We start from the raw sequence: 12192 nt of genomic DNA, 5'->3' as shown, positions 1-12192 counted from the left end.
GTTCCTCCTGCCCAGTTTTAACAGCTGTATTAGCATTCAACAGTGCCTGCCATTTCAATGGCTTTCAAACGTGCACAACATTGTGTGAGACCTTATGGCTGTTTCACAGTATGATTGGAATGTTTCAGAACGGTTTTGTGTTGTGCCAAATAGCTTCACAAGGCAAATCGACCATGCTTACAATAAAAGTCTAATGCAATCGGGGTGCTTTTTTGGTTTAATTGCAGGCCTGATACTTTGCTGAATAGGGGTCACTTTAAGCATCTTACAATATTTTATGGATGAAGTATTCTTTTCCTGCAAGTCTGTGCTGGAAATCTGATTTGGAAGGCTCACTCTCCAGCAAATGTTCACATGAATTTTCACAGCATGATGTCATAATGATGATCTGATGCTTCAAACACAAAATGCATTTTCCCACTAGGGCTATGAGGGTAGCAGTATGATGGCCAATCAAAGCTTTGTATATGTAACACCCATGTTGGCAGTTGCATCAACCACCTGCAGGGAATCTTATTTTAAAATATGAATATAACAGGGTTTATGTCATACTTTTTAGCTTTAAACACTCTGCCCAACGCAAAGCTGAATACTTAATGTATAATTCAACCACAACTTTATAAATGCATGTGGTGTTCCTCACCTTCACAGCGATCCACAGCAAAGAACCTTTATTATTAAGCAATAAATGAAGTCATATGAAATTCTAGGATTTGGTGATTAATTCAATGGCAATTGAGGTCTGATCTGACCAGAATTTGAACAGAGAAAATAGTCAGACTACCTCACTGAAAACTCATCTCTTTAAGATTTATGTCTAGTCTACCTTCCTTTCTATCTATACTATGTAGTCCTATTTAAAAAAAAAGTTTAGCACTTAACTCAGTATCTTACCGACCTCTCGCAGTTCTTTTTGATAACTACTCTTAGCATTGTGAAGCACTTATTTGGAAGTCGCTCCGGGTAAGAGTGTCTGCTAAATGACGTAATGTAGTGTAATGTTATGTCTGCTGGAGACTGGGGGGAAATAACAGTAGTGTTGAAGGGATCAGTCTGTTTTAGCCGAAATCTTGTGCAAAAGTCTGTAAAATATAGTTGGATTGTTTTGGTCAGGACAGCCATCAGGGCATGCTTTGAAGGCTCATACTGAGATTACCAAATGCTTGAAAAAAAGCATTTGTTGGAAGGAGTCTGAAATCATCAGACTCACTGAAATCTGAAATCAGTTCTCACTTCCTGGAACAGGGGAATGTCGAGCTGTGGCATTTCATTTGTCGTAACTTAGAAACCAATAGCAGTGTGGGATACGATTTAGTGCACTTAATTTGCATGCCACATGAAGTCTGAGGTAAGGGACAGCATCAAAATAGCTTTCTGAGGCTTAGCGCCCTCAGCGCCTTCAAGTATTCAGATATTTTTCATTCCTGGCAGGAGGTTGTTCCAGCTGCATATCTCGCTAGTACAGACATAAGAGTAACTGGAATAAAAAAATACCGCAGACCATTTTTAAGTGTGAAAAATATTTGGCTCTGTCCTATGCACAGTGCCAGAAGCCCGATATTGGCTGGGGGAGGATGGGGGGGGGGGGGGGGGGGTGTACTATGACACACAGCTCCCAGTGGATCTCCTCTTCAGTTGCCATGAAAACCATTTTGACTACACGGAATGGCACTTCATCGTCAGATATGATTTATGCATTTCATGGACTCACGCTATTTATAACGTTTTCCTCCTCCTGGTTTTTGTTGCTACACGGCTTGCACGTCTCCCACGGTACTGAATTTAGAATGTGAGTGATAGCTGTGCTGTGATGATCCATTTTTAAGCAAACATTCACAGGAACACCAATCCGCGGATAGCAAGTAGGAAGTGTCATATATATTACCTTGTTTACACATATGAAAGACCCACAGAAAATCATTGCTGAAAGGTCTTATCAATGGTGCACAATAGCTGTGCTAATGGCAAATAAAAAAATACCAATGACTATGAAAACAAAAAGCTTCACTTCAGAAAAGTCAACACGTGCAAAATCTAAATTTCCTCAAAGAGATTACATTGGCATAAAGGACTGGAAAATACAGTAAACATCTTACAGGGCTGCTGTAGTGAGCTGGTAAAGTGTTCCAACCGGACTTCCTCCTGAAGTGAAAGCCCTAAAACCAACTTTGATCAGCCATCACCACCTCCTAATTAAGCTTCTGACTGAGGCAATACTAAGTAAGTATTAAATAAAATTTTGCTGCCAAGTAAGTTAAAGCACCACGTTCAAAGTTACATTTTATCTTAGCTTAAGCCTTAGCATATATTATTATATTATATTATTATATCATTATATATTATATTATAACATTATATTATTATATAATATTAACTTCAGAAACTGTGTCCTGGTTTTCAAAGTCACTAGATATCAATTAGGAAAATGTAAGAAAAACAGATGAGTAGGTCTATGCCTACTCTGCTATTTAAGACCCTTCTAAGATAGAAATTGATGGTGAAATATTCATATTCATCATGTATAAACACACGCTACAAAGTGACTGAAAAAGACTGTTGATATGATCAAATGCATTTTATTATTTTTTATTCATGTGCCTTTGTGTATCACTGAGTGACTTAAAACTGATGGCTCATGAGTCACCCAAGTGTAAGTAAAGACCACTCTTGTGAAACCTTACTGGAGCATTGACACTAGTCAGGTGTTGCTGGCAATATAAAAAAATAGGTTCAGGTGCATTTCAAGAGAGACACCTTTCTTAATTACAGTCATTACAACTGTACTTTTATTTTTAAAACAGGGCAGACATAAAAGTGTATGAATCTGAAAAAAAAAATCTTGGGGATGTTGTAAGTTTGTCCTTCATTAAATACCCTCTAGTGATTGCATCTTTAGGTTGTGCATGAAAATAAAGCCTTTGAAGACCTACAGTGTGCATAAGGGTTGCTGTCATAATGTCCCATGTCAGTGTTTCCAGTTGGTCTTGCGTATTCTGGTACTTGTGCCATCTCATCTCTCCGTTATGTAAATTTGATTGAGATGAATTCTGATTGTGTGTGTGTGTGTGTGTGTGTGTTTGTGTGTGTGTGAATATGTGGAAAAAACGTGTAATGAATGAATGTAATTATTGGTCTCTGCTGTATTTTCTTGGTTGCTTGTCCTGTTAAAATTGTTTTAAGGGCCTGTGTGAACTCTGGGCTTCAGGTGACTGGGAGGCCACCTGATGGCTTACACACCCACTGTACAACACCTGTGAAGCATGTGTTGCTGTGATGCTCAGTCAAAAGAAGGACTACATGAAACTAGCTGAGGAACTTGAAAAGTCAGAGTTCTTGCTTTGGTCGGCTATTATATTTAGGTGCACAACTTCATCCTTTGTTATGCCATGTCATTGTCTTAATGCATACTTAGGATGATGCAGTGTAGCATCACGGCGAGGAGCAGGGCTTGTAACCAAAAGGTTGCTGGTTCAATTCCCCACTGGAGCACTGCTGCTGTGTCCTTGGGCAAGGTGCTTAACCTAGAATTGCATCAATACATATCAAGCTGTGTAAATGGATAACGTGAAAACTGTGACCTGGATAAGAGCATCTGCCAAATGCCAATAATGTAATGTTTATGTAGAAAGGACTTGCAAGTGTGTCTCCTGCGTTGAGGTTGTATGGTACAGATCAAACCATACTGGCTGTGCAATGGCTCACTGCCAAGTTCAAGTACTTCTCTGTCTGCCACTACTGCCCTCCATATGTCATTATTAGTTACTACTACAACTAAAAGGCTACTTCCTATGAAGGCATAAATCTCCAAATGTCCCTCTCACAATAGTGGATCAAAGGTCACAGGCTGTCCCAGATGGTCTTCCAGAAATAACTACAATATTACACTACTACTGCACTCAGTATTTCTGCTGCTACTGCACTCAATCTTCCCTGAAATCAGTATTTATTCCATCAAAGTAGCAGCTTGCACGATCTCTTACTGTAGCACGTATCATAGTCCCACTTCAATGGCAGCAGTCTTTTGATTACTACTGGAGATTCCTCCACAAGAGTCAGACATCAGTCTAGCAGAGAGATGAGTCAGGTGGAATTGTGTTGCCAGGGGTGTAGTCTGAGGCAGCAGTCTTTCTGTGGGTATTTTTTTTTTCTTATTTCAGGCTAGGCCTCACAGTGTCAGTCTCCTCAGGGGCTGTCCCAGATGCAACAGAGACGATTCTGAGTCTTATGTGTGAGATTGTTTGAAATTGACATAACTACCACAGAAAGATGGCCATGGGATGCATTTTGTCTCCACCAATCCTTGTCTAAATTGAGCTGAGTATCCTGAATTGCAGTACGCAGCAAGTTTTTTTATATATATATAAATATGAGTCTCGAGGGAAAAGCATCTTTTCCTATTTACCGAAATGCATATTTTTGCCTCAGTGTTATATAATTACTTGACTGCTGATATTGTGAGCTGTAAGCTCCCTTTTGAAGCAGGCATTAGTAGCTTGGTGTATAATCCAGAACCTCTTGGTCACAGCACTACCCATCATACCGTGATCAGATTACAGTGGTAAAAACCAGCTCATTCATCCTCACAAATAGACCCTCCTGTGAGGAATGCTTTAACACACGTTACGCCAGACCTCTATACGTGACATCAACACGGAGGAGACACTCAGCTGAATCAATTGTGATATATACAGATATATACACAGCATAACAGGGTAGCAGCGTGGCACAGTGGTAAGGAGCAGGGCTCGGAACCGAAAGGTTGCAGGGTCAATTCCCCACGCGGGCGCCGCTGCTGTACCCTTGGCCCTGCTTCTTCCTGCAGTGCAGTGCATCAGCTTAAATCATCTGAGCTCCTGGCCAGGGAGGTGCGCCTCTTGCCCTCATAAACCAGTGACCACACCCTCAGTAAAAATCCAAGTCAAAATGCCGGGGCTCCAGTCTCATGCTTGTTCTAAAATCCCCTCTTAAGTAGAGAGGGGGAGGAGGTTTTGTGGCTTCCAATGTGGGCACAGTAGTCTGTTTTTTTCTGGAGGTAGCAATGGGGGTGGTGAGTAAAGTTGGCCTACATGACTGATTTACCGCATATGATGGCAAATACAGCATCCGTAAGTCACCCTGGAGTAGAGCATGGCATATAAACATTAATGTCGAGCCATCATAATGCTATGTGGGCCAACAGGCTGAACTCTTTGCCACAGAGCCACAGGTCAGTCAAGGCAAACCAGCTAGGCAGAGGGATGTATAAGCAAGGGAAATCAGGCAGAGGGGAAAAGGTCCACCTGTCTAAACTGGACTTGGCCTCGTTTCAGGTTTGGAAAAGTAAACTTCTGAGACAATAGAGTTTCCAAAGCCCAAGCCAAGGGGACTGGACAACACCCCTGTGGTCAACTGCCAGATGAGTCCTGGCGCTGGACACCCACCCACGCCGCGGTTTTAATGACCACCGGGTTCCGCTTCACTAGCGCTCTCCGGGAGGAACCAAGCTGAGAGAGCTGTTTGGTTTTTTTCTTGTCGTGTTAATGCTGGGCCGCTGGAGCGTAGTTCCAGATTTCCCCCTACCCCCCACCAGGCATGCTGTTTTTTTTCCCCCATGAAGGTAATTGAAATGCATTTAAGTGCATCCAACATTGTTTTTTTTAATGTACTTTAGGGACGTGTGAGTCTTGCCTCATTTGCTTTTGTCTCTGGACTCTGAACTTGTTTGAATTCACGCGGGACCTCACTGTCATTTTAAATAAATGGGTGTTTGCAGAAAACATGTTTTTTGTAATTGCAAAAGTTGATTGAGTCTTTCAAAAGGAACACAAACTTATAATACAAACCTGGAAAAAAAACAGCAATTCTGAGAAGAAAACCATCAATTTTTAACTCTTATTTTGCGCTGGAGGAATGATATGAAACCCTTCTCATATTTTATCCTTCTCTGAAGTCTAGAATGAAGTGCCACAAATGCGGATGAGTCTCCGTTTGTCCACTGGGGGGTAGTATTCATCTCATTCACACACTCCGGTTTCCCGCCAGCAAGGAAGATGGGCAGAGAGATATAGAAAAACACAGATACTGTAGATCTGGATAGATAGATATTGACAGAGCAAATATAGATCATTAAAGTCTTCAAAAGCACAAAAACTGTTTTGCTCATGTGTGTCATCAAGATTGGACTGCAATGCCTTACTGTGAGGCAGCGCAAACAAAAATGTAAGTGCGTTCTGGTTCAAAATGTTGCAAAGATATTAGGTAAAACTAAAAAAGTGAAAAGATTGCACCTGTTCTCTGCCTGTAGACATTCCTGGCAAATTTAAACTGAGTGCTATTTTCAGTTATGTGTTAAACTGGCTTTCACTCAACTCCCCTTATGCTGCATAGTGGATCTACCACCTGCCACAGTGTATGGACTAATCTGAACCTGCTCTGGTTCGCACAGGATACATATTCCGCCAGCTCAAAATCAGGTAGTTGAGAAGCAGCTTTTTTTTTTGCCTGTGCTGTTGTGTCAGCTGGGTCAAATTTTGTTCAGTTTGCTTTTCTTAAAGTATTTTTACAATGTCAACATGAATTCCTTTCATTGGCTTTGACTAGCTGTCATTTCATATGAAATACAGATGCCCTATGTCAATTCTGTGAATAAACTCACCTGTCTTTATTTGTGGTTGTGCTTTTTAAAAGTTATTTTTAAAAAATTATTTATGTTGCACTGGACAAAGCACTCTATGATGACACTGTTGTTCAGGAAACTATGATTGATTGATTGATTGATGCACTACTCTCTGTCATGGTGTACGCAATGCATCAAGCTGAGTTACATAAGCTTAGACTTTTTCTGAAAGATTCGGCTCGTCTAACAGGATTTTTTTTTTTACGTACGCAGACCAGGAAAGCGTTTAAGACACGAAACGCCCTGAGGTCAGGGACAGACTGGAAAATGAAAGAAACAGGATACATCTGAATATTTTCTGCAAATGAGCCCCCCCCCCCCCGGAGGGCAAAAGCGTCAAGTAATATTTCCAACTGCAGAGTGATAAAGGCAGACGAGTCCTTCCTGCAAGAGTGGGGCGTGAGATAGGCCTGGGCACCTCGCTTGGCCAAGATCGATAGAGCCCAGTATGCCAACCGGCAGGTCTTATCACGAAGAGCAGCTTTCCTTGACAGTTAGTCCTACAGTAAAATGTGTTTATGACATCTGATGGGGTCAGTAACTTGCCCTGTTTTGCTCAGCAAAGCATAGATACATATGACAGGCAGGAGTCTCCTAAGTCAAATGAGTCCACTTTGTTCTTCTTACTGGCAGGACTTGTGTATTTATTTATCATTTATTAACATATTACATCTTTATACGCCATTTTTAACCTTGAGAATTGATGTAAGCAGCACCTAATAATGAACACCAAACCTTTTCATATACAGAGGAATCCTAGTTCACAGGGTGCAACTGGATTATTGAAGAATCTCCATGTAAATGGTGTTAACACAAACAAAAGGACCTCTGTGTGTTTGACTAAACTAGACCATACGGACAGAGAGAGAGCTGGGAAGACTGTGCAAAGAGAGTAACAACTCTGAATGCAAAGTTCTGTATTTCTAAGCAGTGTTTCTGGCTCATGTGACCCTTTTTGATTTTAATTTTGGCACTCCTTTTGTGCAGGACTTCAAGTCTGGGCTGTGTCACTCACTGACAATGATTAGGAGTCCATAGCAGTAAAATGCAATTGGTTTTGTTCTGCTAGGGGAGGGTGTTTTTCATCAGTCAGGGTCTGTTCACCTAGCCACCCCAGCACCCTCTAGTACCTCATCAGGTGCCTGCACTTTGGATGATGTCAGTGATGATGCACCTATCCTCCACTCGCCATTCGCTTCACTGTGATGTACTGTGAGACTGCACTGCAGTGTGAAAGTAGCTGTTGGCTGCATGCAGCTGTGCTGGAAGAGTGCTCGTGCTTCTGCACTCCTGAGTGAGCATAAAGGGTGTGTTCAGAGGAAAGCCTACAGTTTAGTTCTGCAGTTTACGTATTTCCAAACTGGGTTAAAAAGGAGGACAATCATAAAAAAAAATAATAATAATAGTAACTCTGCATACCTAGTGTTAGATCTAAGAACTGTTACCAAAAATGGAAGAAACCACACTGAATCTCAGGCATTACAATGAGGCAACAACTACATTGCAGCCTACTGTGAAGATATGCAGACTGAGTTGTCTGCATCCTCATTTCGTTATTTATCAATGAAAAGAAGTGCCATTTGAACTCCGGAGTATTCATCCGGACAGAAGGAGACACTACCTGATTATCTGTCCTAACTCTGGAAATTTCATTTAGTCTGCTACATTATCATGGTTCATTATCCACGTCCTTGGGGAGGGACAATGTCTGGGAGTTTCTAAACGACAGGAAACTTTGAAGTCCACCCAATTACTTGAATACCATACAGTCTGAATATCTGAGAATTTCTGAGACAGCTTTGGGAGGCGCTATTTGTCAGACAAACAATCGAATAGAGACACCTCTCCACACACGTCTTGCAATTGTTTTTCAAAATTTAAAAAAAAAATCAAAATGAATAAAAAGGAAACACATTGTACTTGTGCTTCATAATGTCGGACACACCTATTATTTGAAGAGGCCTTTGTCTTTGTAAATCACTTACAGTATCCCATAATGGTCTTTACACCCACCCTAGCACTTTGCTTGCTGGTAGATTGATATCCAGCATCTGTGCAAAAGCATTTTTTTATGCCCAACCTCATATTGGACAAATTCCATACATTACATTTCTTTTTCACATGTTATGCAATGATATATCTGGATATATCCATGTATGTAGTTCAGATCAAGTTCCACAATAGCAGTACCCTAGTCACCATTTGACTCTGTAACCTTCTGCTAGTAAGCTGCTTGACCACACCTCACTTTCCCTCTTAGGCCCACGCCTGACAAGAGATCAGGACCATCAACATGCATGCCCCAGCTCAGAGCAATAGTTCAGAACTGGAAGACACAGATATAGCCAATTCAAAATAAAAAAACAACTCAATCAAAAATGGGGTTGCGAGCTCTCAAGATACTGAACTTCCCGCACAATATTGGCCCTCTTGTTTCAAGCCTAAAAAAAATTACTTGTGAGTTTTCAGAAACAACAGCACAAACAAAAGCGCATGACATTGGCAAACAATGGAATTGGGGGTAGAGCGCGTCACAGAATTCCAGCCGGCCTGAAATGAAAGCACAGAGTTCATACTGTAGATTTCCCTCCATTCACAGCCTTGAGATAATGCAACAAAAACCGCCAACAGACAGTTATGGCGGGCTGTGATTGAGCTCCGTCGAGTGTTGCACTTCACAGAAAGCAGCGGCCTTAAAAAAAGCAATGCCACTCCGTCCCATTCGGCGAAGATCAACAGATTGTTTCAGGCGATAGGGTCGAAGGAACAGAGGTATAAGCGATGGTAAATGACAGCAAAGGGAAAACACACTCTTCTTATCTGTGGGCTGTGGCGAAGCAAGCTTCCCGACATTGTGTGAAGGGCCTCTCAAGTCATGTGACGTGCGCAAGTGGTATTCCAATTTGACCTTTTCAAGCGATTCTGACCCCGGCTTCCCAGAACGTCCCAAATGACTGATGTGGCCAACAGGATGACTTCTGCACAGTGCATTAAGCAAGACAAATCATTCCTGAGTTCTACCTTTGGCCTGTACCAGCAGCGGGACAAAAGTGTTTGAAAAATAGATTCTGTTTTGATCCATCATCCCGCTTTAACTTATTAACTAATTAACGGTTTTTCCAGTAACACTATATCAGTACATAGTAATCAAATTTGAATTGTGACATAGTTGTAGTAGTATGTTAGTATGGTTTGTACAGTTATATCGGAGCTTGCCTGCCAACTGAACACACACATGGTGCTGGTGCCAGGATGGATAATCTACAGTGAAGCAGCAAGACAACTGAACCCATAAAACAGAACAACTGTAAGCAGTTTGCTTTTGTGAATGTAAATTGAGTGTGAGAAAGATGGACACATTCCAGATAGTCCCTTTTACATTGTAAATAAAGTGGTTCGGTCCTAACCGTTTGTAGACTGTTCCGTGTTTAGATAACAGCACAGTTGCTACACTAATGATGATTGATACTGGCCCTGAATGGCACTATCATTAAACCTGTGCTAAGGGAGGTCAAAAGCCTATTTTCACATGCAAAGGGTTATTAATGCCCTCAGCTGGAAGAACACATTTCTCAAGCAATGCATGCAACCCATGCGTGTTATTTAAAAAAAAAAAATCCTCTACGTGAGCGAAACTGATTCTGAAAGATCTGGCAACTGTCACATATGGAGGAATGCATGTGTTCCCAAACATATACGTCAGGCGTGGCAAGTTAATGCACGTGAAATATCTGCAGACATTCCTAATATTGCATGAGAAGGAGTTATTTTCTCTGACGCTCAGTGCTTGCCCCCGACTACCGCCCCAGAACGCACCAATAATAAATAATCCAAGGCCCCCATTCCATCTGCTTATCTGAGCTGCCCTTGTAATTTGACACAGACGTTCGCCAGGCCCGACGGCCCAATAAAACCTTCGGAGCGTTCCTTTTTTTCAACCCCTTTTAAATCTGTTAACCATTACTCCACGTCGTATCCCTGCCAAAAACGCAATCCATATGCCTCGCTCGGCAGTGACTTGGTCATTCTCAGGTCAGACGCTGCGTACGACTTGTGTTTCATCCACTGCCACACTGCATTTTCCACCTCAGTAGAATGTACATACAGAGCCTCTCAGATGTTTTACAGCCCTAGGGGCTTTCATTCTTGAAAAGGCAATACAGTCATCGCCTTTTTTTAAGTCATGGGTGGTGCATACGTAAAAGTTTGAAGTGACACTTGGCTGGCAGATCCAGTTGCTCAGTAATGCATAAAAGTGTATACGGTCAGGTGGCACTTGTATTGAAAGACGGTAACACAGTCAAATAGTGATCTGATGCAAAAAAGACAACTGTGGCAGTATTACTGTTAAAATAAAACACCTACTCATGTCTGGTCTTACGCAGATGGAGAGGGAGAAAAATGGACTTGGACTGCGTACTGAGGGAGGTCACCTGGTTAAGGCGCCTGTGTAGAAAACAGGCTGAGCCTTACAGCTCAGGTTCGAGTCCAGCAGTGTCATCTGCCGGCAATGACCAGAAGCCCACAGCGATGGAACTCACCGGCTTTGTTGCGCCAGGGTAGAGGGTGGGTATGTCAGCCAGTGTTCCCTTGTCCCAGTGCAAATGCAGAAGCTGTTGCAGTTAGATGATCCAAAAAGTTGGAGGACAAGTGGAGAAATGTAAAAACAAATAAAAAAATGGCTTATCTGGTGCATACAGTATGATTAAGGCTTTACTGACTCTGAAGATAATTATACTACATGAAAACCACTGTTTACTTCATAACAATGAGCATCATATATCAAGATAATGACCAGCATTGCCACTTCAGCAGGAAAGCATGACGTGCTGCATCCTTACCGAAGTGTACACCCTAGCGATGTTGGCGGACATTCACTTTTTATCAGGATATGCACAGATCCACTGATTTTTATGTTGTCTAGATGAGCTGATAGTGCTAGCCGACTGTTGATAGATCCATATATTTTAAGAAAGATTAGTGGACCTGCACAGTGCCTGCTAAGACCTGATTTGAACGAGCAAAGTGTTCATTGAGTAACGTCATTTCAAGCCAACTGTTTCTACATACTACAACAGGATACTTTTCCGGATGAAAACCTTGGAATTATTTTAATGCATCACTCATTTAGTGCACTCAAGTGACAGCTCCTTTGCAGCTCCAAGTCTTCCAAAAGATTCTCCTACGGTGGGAAATAATTTAAGCATGTGCCACTCAAACATTCCACATGCAAATCATATCACAGAGGAAACAATATCAACACCAAATGTAAATGTTCTATGTAAAAAAATCAAGAGAAAGTATAGCGACAGCAGATACTATGACATAAACTTAAGGTGACAGGTGGAGGTTGTTATTTAGGTATATTTTCAAATTACTCAATTGCCCATTGCTCTTGATTTTGATTGGAGAGCTGTTTTTTTTTCATTCACATTAAGTGCATTATCTGTCTGCACCCTTGTAGGTGACTGTTTGGTCCCACCTTCTGGGGCATCCTGCCCAGTGGTGTGAAACGTCATAGTGACTCCTGTATTCAC

Source organism: Megalops cyprinoides, chromosome 17 (genome assembly GCF_013368585.1).
Source record: "Megalops cyprinoides isolate fMegCyp1 chromosome 17, fMegCyp1.pri, whole genome shotgun sequence".
Lineage (NCBI taxonomy): Eukaryota > Metazoa > Chordata > Actinopteri > Elopiformes > Megalopidae > Megalops > Megalops cyprinoides.
The sequence above is the reverse complement of the archived record's forward strand: the minus strand, read 5'-3'. Positions refer to the sequence as shown.